Source organism: Microtus ochrogaster, chromosome 6 (genome assembly GCF_000317375.1).
Source record: "Microtus ochrogaster isolate Prairie Vole_2 chromosome 6, MicOch1.0, whole genome shotgun sequence".
NCBI classification, from domain to species: Eukaryota; Metazoa; Chordata; class Mammalia; order Rodentia; family Cricetidae; genus Microtus; species Microtus ochrogaster.
The window spans coordinates 20,046,446-20,062,946 of record NC_022013.1 but is presented as its reverse complement, the minus strand read 5'-3'; the positions used below and the strand labels follow the sequence as shown (position 1 = coordinate 20,062,946).

Sequence of the window (16,501 nt, the reverse complement as noted above, 5' to 3'; positions counted from 1 at the left end):
GCACTCTGGGCTGGATGGAATGCCAGCGGTTTGAGAGCGCACTCCAGGCTCTTCCGTCATCCCTCCTCACCTACAGAACACTGGCAATAGTTTCAGATATTGGGAAGGAATGTGAAAGAGGGAGCATTAAAACACCCCAAAAGAAAAAAAATGGAAAAGTAAAATTAAGGAAAAATCTTTGATAAAAAAAAAGCATATTTTTGCACCTACACCAAGTATTCGTTCTGAGAAACACACATTTATGTACAACAAATCAAAACCCTCTCCAAACGCCTAAATATGTGTTTTTCAAAAGGTTTGTCACATTCTTTTTCCTCTGCAAAATGACAAGCAGTTATAATCCATATCTGAGCAAGCAGTGACAACCCGACGCATCCAACACTGAGAATTCAGGAACTGAAGCTTAGCCTTCATCACTCTGTTTTTATCCCCCAGAACAAAGGAAAATTATAGGCATTGTGCTGACGGTGGGAAGAGCAAGCTTTCCCCCACTCTGGCTTTTCGTTGCTAGGGTTTAAGACCACGTGGGCCACAAAACACTCTCTCCCATCTGGCTGGGTTTTTTATTTTTTTGAAACTTCCCTGAGACCCAGCTTTTACAGTTGAGTGATTAGTTCTCTGTAACACTCAAGAGCTACGGAAATAAAAGATATTTCAGAGATGGTAGTTCATGACCTTTTTTTTTTTTTTTTTTGCCTCTGTGCCTTTTACTGAGATCTAACCCGCACTTACTGGCATAGAAAACTCTACTAAAGTCTCTTGGGTGAATACTTCAACAGACCAGTTTCATTTGCACCTAGTCATTTGGTACACCTTAGAAGGCATAAATGATGTCATCTCAAATATTAAGATCACCAGACAACAAGCTTTTTACCAAGATTCAGAATTTTACTATAGCATTTTAATAATCCCATCAGACCACATTTACATCATTTCCTTTGGGGTCTGATAATATACAGTCAGATAAAAGCAACATTGTTTGATAGTATTGAGTAAATAACATCCAAACTATAACGCATCTTTGGTTAACCTGCCCCCCACATCACATGGAACTGTAGATAAAAATAAACAATAAAAATGTTTTCTTTCTAGTAAAATACAAAAAAAGACCTACAAAGTAAGTAGAAACATACATATTGATTTATGAATGGGTCAATGGAGCAAAAAATTGAATTTTATTTTTTCCTAATGTTATGCCCAGATCACCCCAAAAAACATCAAGGAGACCTAGTTCCATATATAAAAGCAAAGAGTCTTTATTCTTACACAAGTTTGCAAACTCAGACTCCCCATGTGTCCAGCATATTGGAGTGATCAGAAGCCCCTCCCCCCAGCTCAGTTGGGGTTGGGCTTTTGTTGTAGCAAAGGTGGGGGTGCAGGATTTCTAAGGTTTGGAACCCCTGGTTGTCTGGCATTTGTCTAGGTGTGTCCTGGTGAATGTGTGCTGGCAGGTAATCTTACCTACAATGGTTGGAATGTTAGGAATTTCCTTTGGATGGTCTGTTCCTGGGTGGCGCCTGTATAGTCTCAGTTTGTGGTCTTTCTTGGAACCAGGGTAAACTACTGAGACTCTGGCCTCCATTGAGCTCATTGTGGCTGGGTCCTACACTAGAAGAATCTCTAAAGTCAATTATGGTATGTATTTGCTTATATGTAGATATTATCTGTTAAGTCAATGATAACCAAGCTACAATCTGTAGAGCCACCGAGTGTAGGTTTAGACTGAGGGACAAGAAGGTACAGACAGACCTCATTTGGAAAGGGAACTAGAATAGTTATGGATGGATGGGGTGGGGCTGGAACTAGAGGATCAAATGAGGAGGGGGGAGGGGATGATGGAGAGAATATGTGGAGAGACAGATAAAATTAAGGGCCATTTCAGGAGTGATACAGAAACCAAATATAGTAGAAACTTCTGAAATATATGAAGGCAATTTAAATGAAATTGCCCAATAATGGGGCAGATAGAGTCCCAACCGGACATGTCTTGTCACCAAATGAAGTGTCCAGTACTAGGAATGAGTTACATCTCTATTGAGTTGTTGGCCAAAGCGATCCCATGGGAATCCCAAACAATGTAGGTGGTTACCAAGACTATAGGTTGCTTTCCACAAGCTAACATCAATGTCCCATTGCTGAAGACAACACCCACACAACTCATCAAATATGGAGATGGTGAGATTGTGCACACATAGAACCTGCACCACTATGTGTTAATGTATTTGGTACAGAAAGGTAATCTGTGGGCTGCAAAAGAAGGACATAAACACCATGTCAGCCACAAACCATTTGATCTACAATGCCATCCGGTCTGCAAAATATGCTAGGGCAATAGTGGCACAAACTTTGTGTGAGTAACCAACCAATATCTGATTTGACTTAAGGCCACCTCACAAGGTGGAACCCATACCCGATGCTGTTTGGGTGAGCAAGAACAAGAGACTAGATAGCCCAGGAACCTAGGGTAAAACCAAAAACGACTGGTCTTTAAAAAAAAGTAGCAATAAAATGGCTCCTAATGATATTCTGCTCTACTCCTCGATTAGTGCCTTGTTCAGCCATCATCAGAGAAGTTTCCTCCTTCAGCAGATGTGAGCAAATATGCAGACCCACAGACAGACATTAAGCAGGGACTGAGAGACCTTGGAATGCATAGTCCAGAGTGGGACATCTCCATCAAATCCCTCCCTTAGAGCTCAGGGAACCCCATGAAAGAGGATGCACAAAGTATGTAGGAGCTAGAGGAGTTGGAGGACACCAAGAAAACAAGGCTCCTTAAGTCAATATTAGCAAAGCTCATGTGAACTCACAGAGACTGAGGCAGCATGCATACATTTACACTGTGTATAGATTATAGCTTCCACTTTAGTGTTTTTATGGTTCCTGGGTGTGGGAACAAGTGGGTCTTTGATTCTTGTGTCCTTTTCCTTCAATTTGTCTTATCTAGCTTCAATGTGATGGGTTTTGCTTTTTATTATTATTATTGCTATCTTTGGTTGCTATCCATTAGAAGGTAGTTCTTTTTTAATGAGAGAGAGGGATTTAAGGGAGTAGATCTGGACGGAGGGGAGACAGGGAGGAGCTAAGGAAAGTAGAAAAAAGGGGAACTGTAATCAGGATATATTACACGGGGGAAAGAGCCAATTTTCAATAAAAAGAGGGTAAGGAATCTCTAAAGTCACCAAAATCTTAAGATGAATTTCAAATTTGTGAAAGGTATTAAGAAGAATAAAAATGCACCAATAAAAGCAAAGCAAAAAAGGACTATATTTACCAGAGTGAGAACAAGGAGTCAGTATAAACAGGATGGGGGGGGGCAGCTCAGCAGGGCAGCAGTCACCTAGTGAGGAAGACCCAGATCAGCATCCCAGCACCACACCAACAAACATCAACTTAACCAGGAAAAGAGACAAAGGAACCGAGCAGAGAACTTAGAAACAGAACTACGTATATGACAGGAATTGTTATATGGCAGAGTAGGCATCACAATTGTGGGTAAAAGTTTATCCAATCACAGCTTAGGAAATTCGGATCCAGCTACAGAAAAGCAGATCTGAGCAGGACATGGTGAGGGAGGGGAACAATCCTGTCACTCTAGCAGCAGAGCGGGCAGTCTGAGTTCAAGGGCACCCTATATGAACACAGAGTTCAAGTACAGCCTGGACTGTGTGAAACCTTGTTCCAAGAACAAAACAGAAGTAGATTTTATAGAAACTTCAAGAGTTTAGAGGCAGCGAGATACCACAGTTGGCAATCTGTTTGCCTAGCAAATTGGGATCCCTGGCAGCCATGTAAAGGGCTGGGCAAGGCAGAACAGGCCTGTAACTCTGGGTTTGCAGGCCAGCCAGCAAAGTTAAATCAATAAACTCTAGATTCAGTAAGAGACCCCATCTCAAAATAATGAGGCAAAAAAGCAACTGAAGAATATACAAATGTTCCCACACAGGCATACACACACAAATATGCATGCACACCCAATCACACATGCACACACACCCAGTTGCACACAAACATGCACATATATACAAACTGAACATTACAATTTATTTTTATAATTATATTGTAAAATATATGGCAATTCTCTCATAAATGTGATATATTACTGTGGGACAAAAGTTTTACCCTGTATACATTTGTTTCTTGCACTTGTTTAATAAAATGCTGATTGGCTAGTAGCCAGGCAGGAAGTATAGGCAAGGCAACCAGGCAGGAAGTAGAGGTGGGGCAATGAGAACAGGAGAATTCTGGGAAGAAGATTCTACATTCTGCAGTCGTGACCCAGACACAGAGGAAGCAAGATGTAACTGCCTCGCTGAATAAGGTGCCGAGCCACGTGGCTAACACAGGTAAGAATAATGGGCTGATATAGGATGTAAGAGTTAATACGAAGCCTGAGCTAATGGGCCAATCAGTTTATAACTAATGTATAGGATGTAAGAGTTAATACGAAGCCTGAGCTAATGGGCCAATCAGTTTATAACTAATGTAGAACTCCGTGCATTTCTTTGGGACTTAACAACTGCAGGAACCGGGCAGGACAGAAAACTCAGACAACAATATATATGCTCATATATTAAATATTTAAAATCTAAATTAAATAAACTAAAACCACATGACATAAAGAAAGAAATGCTGCATAAGACCATAAAACTTCTAAAGAGAAATGTTAAGACTGTCTATATGAGCTTCAGGTCCGTTAGCACTTCCTGCCAACCCTCCCAGCCTTCCCTTCTAGCACATCTCCATTTCTTTATGTCACCTGCCATCTTCAGAAACACTATTGAGCAGAGACCCCCAGTGGGTACAGCAGACAGAGACCCCCAGTGGGTACAGCAGACACCCCCAGTAGGTACACAGAGACCCCCAGTGAGTACACTGGTCTGGGACTCAGGGACACAATTTTCACTTTCCTTTTGTCCTTCATTCCAGTCTCTCCAGATTTACCTGGAGTCCTGGAGCAACATGCCTGCAGAGGCCCCTCCTCCCACCCTAAATCCACATCTCTTGGTGCAGACTCAGGTCCCCATAGCTTATTCCCACTTCTCCCTCTTAGTCTTTCTTCATTTGTTTGTTCCACCTGCCAACCCATAGGAACCCTTGACTAGGGACTCCACAGCCACCACACTGAGTAGGCTCCAGAGTGGGCAACAGCAAATAAAGATTAAATCACCTATCATTCAACAAACGCAAGACCAGATAGCTACACTAAAGACCACCTCAAACATCACAACTCCAGATGCTGAAATCCCAGCACAAAACCCCAAATATAAGCAGCCAAGACAATCTGCCTCCCGCAGCAGACAGCAGCCCTATGGGAAACAGGCCCTCAGAAAAGCAGTTTAGCACAGGACAAGGACTTCACATCAATAGTCACGAGTAAGTTCAAGGGCTTTAAAGAGGATATGAACAAAGGTCTAATGAAGACTGTGAAACGCAAACAGTTGAGTAAAATAGTGAAAACATTTTAAGACACAAAAGTAAAATTTAACAAAAAAATAAAATCACCAAAAAAAGCCTAAACTGAAACAAAACTGAACCTGAAAAACTTAGGATGTTAAACAAAACCTCAGAGGTAAAACCTCACTAACAGCCAAAGCCACAAGGAAGGGGAGTTTCAGGTACTGAAGACAAGGTTGAAGGAATGGACAGCTCAGTCAAAGAAAACGTTAAATCTAAAAAAATAAATTCCAGCCACAGAAATCTGGGACACTATGAAAAGATCAACCCTATGAAAAGTAGCTGCAGGGAAGGAGAAGAAACCCAGGTCAAAGGCACAGAAAAAAATATTTTTGAATGGGTGCTGTGAATGTTATTGATGGTATTCAAAATAGGAAGTGTTCCTAAGTCACTCTGCTTCTTTTGGGACCACCAGATTGGGAATTGTGAAGGGAGATACTTGGGGTTGGGGGTTGACAGGGACTCCTCAGCAGCCACCCATCTCTCTCTTCCTCTTGTGTTCTTGCTGGGGTGTGTGGTCCAGGATTCCTTACTCCTTGAAGACCATGAGGTCCACCATCCTGATGCTGTAGTCATAGTCACTCTCATATCAGAAAGTGAGTTTACAGAGTTGTCATTGAGAGCAAAGCCAGTGCCAGCATCAAAGGTAGAAGAGTGAACATCACTGTTAAAGTTTCAGGAGACAAGCTGGTCCTCAGTGTAGTCCAGGATGCCCTTTAGTGGGCCCTCTGAGTCTGCTTCACACCTGCTTGACATCATTGAACTTGGCAGCTTTTTTCAGGTAGCCTGTCAGAGCCACAACAGACACATTAGGGATAGGAACACAGAAGGCCACGCCAGTGAGCTTCCCATTCAGCTCTGTGATGGAAGACTGTGCCCACAGCATCAGAAGCACCATGATACAGGGATGATGTTCAGGGCAGCTCCACAGTCATCACACCACAGCTTTCCAGAGGAGCCATCCACAGTCTTCTGCATCACAGTAATGGCATGGATCATGGTTGAGTTCTTCCATGATGCACAAGTTGTCATGAAAGACATTGACTGAGGAGGATAAATGCTGGCAGCATTCCTGAGGATCTTGAGTGAGTTGTCATACTTCTTATGGTTCATGCTTAAAGAGTAGAGATGATGACCCTTTGCTTCTGGCCTTTAATTGGTCTCTGGCTTTTTCCATGGTGGGTAAAGATACTAGTAGACTCCACAATATACTTAGTACCAACATTATCCCATTTGATCTTGGCGTGATTTCACTCCTGGAAGATGAAGATGGCCTACCCATTGCCAAGCTTTCTGTTCTTAGCCTCATTTGTGCTGTGGAACTTGCTGTAGGTAGAGTCATATTGGAACATGTAGATCTTGTAGTTGAGGTTAGTAAAAGGTCATTGTTGGCAACAATATCTACTTTGCCAGAGTTTAAGGCAATCCATTGCCAAAGCACCCAATATGGCCAAACCCATTCACTTCAAACCTTCATCATTGTATCTCAGGGACCAGGCTAGCACTGCATGAGATGATGTAGCTCTCTATGGAGTGGTAGGAACACAGAGCCAAGAAAGTATTTTTGACAAAAATCAAAGGAGAAAATTTCCCCAATTTAAAGGAGAAGACACTATCAAGGTACAAAAACTATACAGAACACCAAATAGACAGGGCCAGAAAAGAAACTTCCTAATCAAAACATCAAATGTACAGAAAAAAGAAAGGCTACTAAAGTTGCAAGGGAAAGAGACCAAGTAACATATAAAGTCAGACCCAGTAGAATAAAACCTGACTTCGCAATGGAGACTCTAAAAGATAGAATGGCCTGGACAGATGTTCTACAAACTCAGAGACCACAAATGCCACCCCAGACGACTATTCCAGAAAGACTATCTACTGTGGGCAATGGTCTTGTAACCTGTAAAGATTTGCCGGCCTTTTGTATTGGTTTAATAAAATGTTTATTGGCTAGTAGCCAGGCAAGAAGTATAGGGGTCACCCAGTGCAGAAGAAGAAAGATTAAAATGCCTTAATGATAAAAGGTACCACATGGCTAACACAGACAAGAATTATGGGTTATTTTAAGATGTAATTATTAGTTAATAAGAAGCCCGAGCTAATATGCTAACAAGTATATAATTAATGTAGGCCCCTGTGTCTTTCTTTGGGACTGGCAGCTGCTGGACTGGATATAACAGAAACCTCTGTCTACAAAATGTTACCAACATGGACAATTACATCCACATAAAACCTGAGAGAGCTTGGGAAGTAATTCTAGACACAAAAGAGAGTTAAGCATGGCTTCTTGGTAGCAGTATTTTCTCAGATGGGCTCTGTTTGCTAGAGGCAAACACATCTTATTTAAGAGAGGCTTCGTGACTCAGCATTAGCCACAAAAACCTTGCAGCTCTTTTAAGAGGTCCCACTACCAAACATGTAAATGTGTTTTAGTAGTCCACAACAGGCTTCTTGGTGGTGGCAGAGACCTTGAAACTCCACAGAGTTGTGACAATAAACATGTCTCCCACTAGTACTTCAGCCATGAAGTTAGACTCTCTGAAAGCCAAGGAATGGGGTGGATCCAGTCATCAAGGCCACAGCTTTAATCCTACCATATTGTTTAGCAAATTAAAGACTCACATGGTCAGACAAAAAGAGAAATATACAGTAAAGATAGATTCAGACCAAAAAAATTCTAAATGGTTTACAGTGTGTCTAAAATTTTATGTAGGCTTGGGAGAGAAAAGAAAAAGAATAAAGTCCTTAAAAAAGGAAGAGAGTAGTTATATGTGGTAACACACATCTTTAATCCCAACATTTGGGAGGCAGAGGCAGGTGGATCTCAGTGAGTTCCAGGACAGCCTGGTCTACAGAGTGAGTTCCATGACAAAGATATACAGGAACCCTGTCTCAAAAAGCCAAAAATTAAAAATAAAATAAATCGAGTTAAAATGAAGCCACATAAAGATGGAAAATACACAGAGAATCTGGATACCATAAGTTATTATGTTGTCTTTGAATTGTTTGACTGCTGAGGAAGGAGCAACAGCTGCTGAAAGACATTTGATTATAGTTGCTGCTGAATTAATCCAACATATATATTTTGAAAATGGTTTGACTTCAAAATTTAAGTCAAAAGATATGTTACTTTGGAGAAGAAGTTTTACTTTTGTTTCTACAGGAATGAGAGGCTGTGGATTCATTCAGGGTTAAGAAAAATCAGGTTTGATCAAGGAAGACCCCCTGAAGAATCTCCAATAGGAGCAGATGGCCCACATGATCCAGCATTTCAGAGGACCTCTGTTGCAGTATCCTCTGAGTTCTACATCCAGAACAGTTTCAAGACTGCTGGCTGAGATGATCGAGCCTCACAGAATATTCCAGTCAGGACTTGACCATAATCCTTTATAAGATTATCAGTGCCCCCAGTCAACAAGAAGTCACCTATAAAACTATGCCCACATTCCCAAAATAATGGATTATGGATGCTTGTCTTTGTTTAGAGTGTTGGTTACAAGTTGTTATGGATAATAGTCAGGGAAAGAAAAACCTAGACAAATGAGATTAGATTCAGAGTTCTTATTTCAAAAAGAAAAAAAAAAAAAAAAGAAGTACTGTGGGACAATGGTTTTGTGCCCTGTAAAGATTTGTCACTTATATCGGTTTAATAAAATACTAGTTGGTTCGTATTCAGGCAGGAAGTATAGGCAGGGTGACCAGAGTAGGAGATTTCTGGACAAAGGAAAGGTTCAGTCTGCAGTCATCACCCAGATGCAGAGGAAAAAAGATGAGAATGCCTCATTGATAAAACATACCAAGTCATGTGGCTAACGCAGACAAGATTATGGCTTAATTTAAGATGTAATAGTTAGTTAATCAGAAGCCTGAGGTAATAGCCCAACCAGTATATAATTAATATAGGCCTCGGTGTGCTTCTCTGAATGCTGGACTACCCAGAAACCTCTATCTGCAACTATCAATCACAGTATGCAGAGAAAGACAAATATTCCACTGTAAAACTAACTTTAAGCAATTTATATTTTTCAATCCAGCTTTACAAAAGATATTAGAAGGAAACTTTCAGTCTAAAGAGGTTAACTAGACCCAAAAAGACTCACTCACTAAATAAACAAATACATACACACATACTTATATGCATAAATACATACATATATACATAAATCCAGTAAATTAAAAGAAGGGGGAGAACACTCATACCATAACAACAAAAATAACAGGAATCAATAAACACCACCTATTAATAACTATTGATGTTGGTGGTTTCAAATCCCTAATAAATGAAACAGACTAACAGGTTGCATTAGAAAACAGGATTTGTCTTTTTGCTACATCCAAAAACACACTTCACTACCAAGAACATACATTACCTCAGAGCAAAATGGCAGATAAAGGTATTCCAAGCAGATGGGAGAAACAAGAAAGAAGATATAACTATTTTAATATCTGACAAAATAGACTTCAAACCAAAACTTACAAGAAGAGATAGGGAAGAACACTACATACTCATTTAAAAAAAGAATCCACCAAGAGGATATTACAATTCTAAACGTTTACACACTAAGCATCAGGGCACCCAAGTTCATAAAAGAAGCACTATTATGGCTAAAAAAAAAAAATCCCATATTGACACAGCAATCACAGGAGACTTTGACACCTTATTCTTGCCAATAGGCAGGTCATCTAGACAGTAACAGAAATGCTGGAGTCACATAAAATCATAATTCAAATGGACCTAGAAGATATCCATGTACCATTTCACCCAACACAAAAGAATACACTTTCTTCTCAGCAGTTCATGGAACTTTCACCAAAATTGACCACATGCTTGGACAAAAGGCAAGTCTCAGCAGATACAAGGAAACCGAAACAACATCCTACATCCTATCAGATCCACCAGAGATTGAAGCTGGATACCAACACAGCAGCAACAGCAGAGAGTTCACAGACTCATGGACACTGAACAACTCACTACTGAATTTAAAAAATGGCTCATAATGGAAATCAAGAAGGAAATAAAAACCCCTTTAGGATTGAGTGAAAATGAGAACACAGCATACTCAAACCTGTGAGACAGAATGAAGGCAGTTCTAAGAGCCAAGTTCATGTTTTAAGTGCTTGTAACAAAGAAACTTTTAGATCTTATGTTAGTAACTTAGCAACATACTTGAAAGTTCTAGGACAACAAAAAGAAATGATACCCCAAATGAGTCAATGGAGAAAAAATAATCAAACTCAGTACTGAAAGTAATGATAAAGAAACAAATAATAAAACATAGAATCAATAAAAGAAGAGTTGGTTATCTGAGAAAATTAGCAAGATTGATAAACCATTAGCCAAATAGATATAAAAAAGAGATAAAAGATCAAGATTAATAAAATTAGATGAGAAAAGAGTGACTGGAGAAACCTAGAAAATTACAAGGAAATACTTTAAAAATCTACATTCTACCAAACTGGAAAATCTAAAAGAAATAAATCAAATTTTATATATATAATATATATTATATATCCTGCCAAAACAAATAAGTAAAAGCAGATTCATATCTACCAGTGAAATAGAAGTATTAATTGGAAATTTCCCAAATAAACAAACAAACACAGGACTAGACAGATCCCACACAGAATGCTATCAGAATTTCAATAAGATCAGCAGCAATATGCTTCAAATTATTCTACAAAACAAAAACTAAATGAACATTTTCTAATTCTTTTCATGAAGTTATTATTACTCTGATAACAACACAACAAAGAAAATTTTAGGCCAATGTCCTTTATGAACAAAAATGCAAAATTTCTCAATAAAACTCCTGCAAACTGAATTCAAGAACACATAAAAAAGCTTATCCACCATGATCAAATAGGTTTCTTTCCAGAGACAGAATGATGAGTCAACATATGCAATCAATAAACTTAATCCACCACATAAGCAAACCGGAAGACAAAATTCACATGATAATCTCTCATTAGATGTACAAAAAACCTTTGACAAAATTCAACACCTCTTTCTGATAAAAGTCTTGGAGACACTATGGATATAAGGAGCATACCTCAATATAATCAAGGTGATTTACAATAAACCCACAGCTAACATCAACCTAAGTGACGAGAAGCTCCGAATTTCCAGTGGAATCAGACGCACTCTATGCCTGGCCAGAATAGTGTGTGAAGTCCTAGCTAGGGCAATAAGACAGTTGAAGGAGACCAAGGGATACAAATAGGAAGGGAAGATGCCAAAGTGGCTTTATTTGCAGATGAAATGATTGTGTGTATAAAAGACTCTAAGAACTCCACCAGGAAACTGCTACAGCTAATAAATACTTTTTGAAAAGTAGCAGCATACAAAATTAAAACACTAAAGCTGTAATCTTCCTATATACCGTTGACAAACAGACTGAGAAACAATTCAGAGAAATAAAACATTTTACAATATCCCTCCAAAATAAAAACCTTGGAATATCTTTAGTCAAGCAAGTGAAAACTTGTAAAATAAAATTTTTAAGATATCAAGGAAAGAAGTTGAAGAAGATATCAATAGACAGAAAGAGCTCCTATGCTCATAGATTGGTAAGATTAATACAGTAAAAAGGGCCATCCTACCAAAAAACATCTATGGAGTCAATGTTATCCCCACCAAAGTTCCAACACAATTCTTCACAGAAATTAAAAAAAAAACAAACAAGTTTCAGCTTCATATGGAAACACACACACACACACACACACACACACACACACACACATCCTGAATAATAAAAGAACTGCTAGTGGTACCATCATGTCCAACTTCAAGCTGTATGACATAGGTATAGCAGCAATAAAAGCATCATGCTATTGGGATATTAAAAGAAACTTAAATGAAAGGAATTGAAGACACAGGCATACACTTATGGACACCTGCTTTTTGACAAAGAAGCCAAAAATATACTAACAAAAGAGAGCATCTTTAGCAAATGGTGCTGTAGAAGAATACAAATAGATTTATGCTTATCACCCTGCACAAAACTCAACTCCAAGTGGATCAGGAACATCAACATAAAGCCAAATACCCCGGATATGATAGAAAAGAAAAGTAGGGAGTAGTCTTGAGCACATTGACACAGGAAAGGAATTCCTGAACAGAACACCAATAGCACAGACACTAAGATCAACAATTAGCAAATGGGACCTCATGAAATTGAAAAACTTCTGTATGATGAAGCTCACCTTCATTCCTTCAGGGCAGCAGCCTAAAGAATAAGAAAAGTTCTTCTTCATGTTTTACATTATTACACATCCAATAGAGGGTTGGTATTTAAAATATATAAAGAAATGAAAAAAACTGTCATCAAGGAAACAAATAATTCAATAAAAATGGGGTACAGAACTAAGCAGAGAGTTCTCTAAAGACAAATCACAAATAGCCAAGAAAAACTTAAAAAAAATATTTTACATCCTTAGTCATTGGAAAAATCAAAGTCAAAACTACTATGGTATTTCTTCTTGCATCAGTGAGAAGGGCTAAGATTACTAACCCAAGTGACAGCTCATACCGGTGAGGATGTGGGGTAGGGGAAGCACTCATCCATTGCTGATGAGACTGCAAACTTACACAGCTGCTATAAAATCAGTGTTGGAATGGAAAATACCAAAAGGACTCCACATCCTACTACAGAGGCACTCGCTCAATAATGCTCATTGCTGCTCTTAATCATAACAGCCAGAAATTGGAAACAGCTTAGATGTTCGTTGCTAAGTAATAAATATTGTATATGTTTCTCTTAAATGTGAATGTTACCACCTAAGCTTTTTATGTGTGTGCTACAATCCATACAACCACAGAAGTTAGTACCTAGTCAGAAGGAACCAGGGCCAAGGAGTGGATCTCCCAAGGAAGGGTAAATAGAGCAAAGTGCTAAGGAAAGTAAAGGGGGATTAAACAGGGAGGGGAAAGAGAGAGAAAGCTAAAGCTTAAATATGGGCAGGGACAGCTAATACTAAAGCCCATTTAAAAAACCATATGGAAACCTACTCTAGTAAAAGCTTCATAAAATATATAAATATATGAAACATATGTATAAAAATATAAATGGTATCATTAAATAATAGGGAAGAGAATGCCCCAACAAGCATCTCATGTCAGCAACTAAAACCTCCAGTGTCAGGAATGGGTTACAACTTGTTGAGTCTTTGGCCAAAGGGGCCCTCATACATCACAAGCTAATACCAAGGCTACTGCTGCCCTCCACAACCTGATGGTAAGGCTCTGTTGCTGAAGGTAGCACTAATGTCATCAAACATGGAGAAATTGAGATGGTACCAACCTGGAAGCTTCACTCCTACTGATTACCAGTCTTGGTACTGGAAGATACTGGAGGAGAAAGGTAATCACCAATATTACCCAGCTACCAACCCTGCCACCCACCAATGCAATCTGCTTGTAAGACATACTAGTGCAATAGTGGCACAAATGGTATGGGAGTAACCAAACACAGGGTTTTGTTATTATTATCATTATTGATAATAATTTAAAGCACCATTCCATGAGATGGCCCTGTATCTGACACTGCTGAAGTGACCAGGAGCTGAAACAAGATATACCATGGGCCTAGGAGAAAACTTACTACTATTGTTCTTCTTAAGGATCATAGCAAGAAAATGACTCCTAATGACATTCCACTACACCCATAGATCAATGTCTCACTCAGCTGTCATTGGACGTTTCTTCTTGCAGAAGATGGGAGAATACAGAGACTTACAACTAGCTAGACAATGTACAGAGGTAAGAGACCTTGAATCACTCAGTCTTTGTCTGCTTGTTTTGTTTTTTGACACAGGATTTCTCTGTGAGGCCTGGCTGTCCTAGAATTCACTCTGTAGACCAGGCTGGCACAACTTTCCGTGCTGGGATTAAAAGTGTACTCCACCACTCCAGGCTGAGCACTCAGTTTTAAACAAGATGTCTTCAGCAAACTGCTCCTCTCAGAGCTCAGGGTCTTTTTGGAAGAGGATGCAGAAAGAGTCTAAGAGCCAGAGAAGATGGATGATCCCAAGAAAACAGCATCTTCCAGACAGAACGGGACTGATACACACACGTGAACTTACAAAGACTGGCAGCGTTATCAAGATCTGCACAAGTTTAAGCCAGATGGGTCCCAGCACTGGGAGGAGGAAGCAGACATTGGGTCCCACTCCTAACCAGACACTGTCTGTGATTGATGCCTGCTGGCAAAAGGAACATCTGTTTCTCCAATGGCATCTCATTGAGTGTATCAGCCTTACTTCAGGGCAGATCCGATGTCCGATGTCCGGGAGTGCTTGGCCAAAAGAACATGAACTCAGTGGTATTCTTGTGGTCTTTTTGTTTCATTTTGCTTTCTTTTGACTTTTTTTTTTTTATCTTATGGTCTCTTGTTTGTTTGTTTGGATTTTTTGGCGGGGCGGGGGCTTGTTTCTTTTTGTTTGCTTGTTTTTGTTTTTGCTTCTTGCTTTCATTGTTTGTTTTTGGGAGAGACAAAGAATAAAGTTGGATATGTAGGGAAATGGGGAAGATCTGGAGGGAGTTGGGGGAAGGAAACATGATCAAAATTTGTTGTATGAAGCACATTTTTGATGTTGGATTCCCCTCTGTATGCTATGCATATGTTTTTTGTTTTGTTTTGTTTTTTTTTTTTTACCATTGGTTAATAAAGAAGCTGCTTTGGCCTATGGCAGGCAGAATATAGGAAGGTAGGAAATCCAAACAGAGATAGAGGAGGAAAGAAGGCAGAATCAGACTCCTGGCAGCCACTGAAGAAACAAGACCTTTAGAAAATGAGGTAATGCTATGGCCACATGCAATACACAGATTAATAAAAATGGGTTAATTTAAGATGTAAGAGTTAACTAGACATATGCCTGAGCCATTGGTCAAAACAGTGCTGTAATTAATATAGCTTTTCTGTGATTATTCGGGTCTGGGAGGTCAGAAAACAAAAAAAAGTCTCTTCTTACAGATTTTTAATAAAAATACTTTTTAAAATTGCTTTTATTGAGCTATATATTTTTCTCCACTACCCTTTCTTCAATAAAAATACTTTTAAAAGATTATTGCATCCAAGAATTTCAGTGGAAAAATATAAACATGGAATGGTTCAATGAATTAGAATTAAACAACAAACGAAATCCAGACACTGAGCAAGTGGTGGCCGATCCTCCATCAGGAAGTGGATGCTTTGGTCACTTCCTGGAATGTGGGCATGGCCTTGTGACTTGCTCAGGAACATTGAGCACCAGCAAATGTGAAGAGGTGAAGTTTGTGAAGAGCATGCAAATGCAGCATCCTTTTAGTGTAGGTGCCCCAGAGGCATGATGGGAAGGTAATGTAGGGAGAGCCTCCCCCATCCCAGATAAGGTCCCTACCAGAGAGGGAAGGACCTTCAGCACTGTCCAGCACAAACCAATCAGGACCAGTTCAGCAGAAGCACCTGCCATCACCTGGCAGGAACTGGTGTTGGCAGAAGTTGCCAGGCCTTGGTAATCATATAGCAAAAGTAGTAGATTCAAATAGAGTCATAGGAGTGAATCTCAGAGAAATGATGCCTAGGTCCCCTCGGGAGAAGAGATACCTAAGGATCTCTTACAAACTAGGGAGAAGAGCAGCCAAACATGGCTGAAAGACCCATTGATACAAAACTGGCTAATAATATGAGACTCATTGCAGTCAGAGAAGCACAGACCACGGTGAAAACGAGGCAGTGCTTCACAAATACTCGACCGGTAAGGAATAACAGTTGTGTGTCACGGGGATGGGTCATGACACACGATAGGTAGGAGCTGCCCGCCATTGTTCTGAGAGAGTCGGGAAGTAGTGAGAACATGCACAGGTTTATCTCCAGTCCAGCAATACCCATGACGCCTAGATACTCTTTACAATAGACTACTGGAGACACAGGTCAGCATATAGTGGCATCACCTGCCACTGAAAACAAATGATACAGCCGGGCGGTGGTGGCGCACGCCTTTAATCCCAGCACTCGGGAGGCAGAGGCAGGCGGATCTCTGTGAGTTCGAGGCCAGCCTGGTCTAC

The 16,501-nt window shown here is 39.8% G+C and overlaps 1 pseudogene; it reads right to left on the bottom strand.

The window, feature by feature from the left end:
- Positions 1 to 5,986: 5,986 nt before the first annotated feature.
- Positions 5,987 to 16,501, bottom strand: part of LOC113456199 — a 17,248-nt pseudogene continuing 6,733 nt past the window's right edge.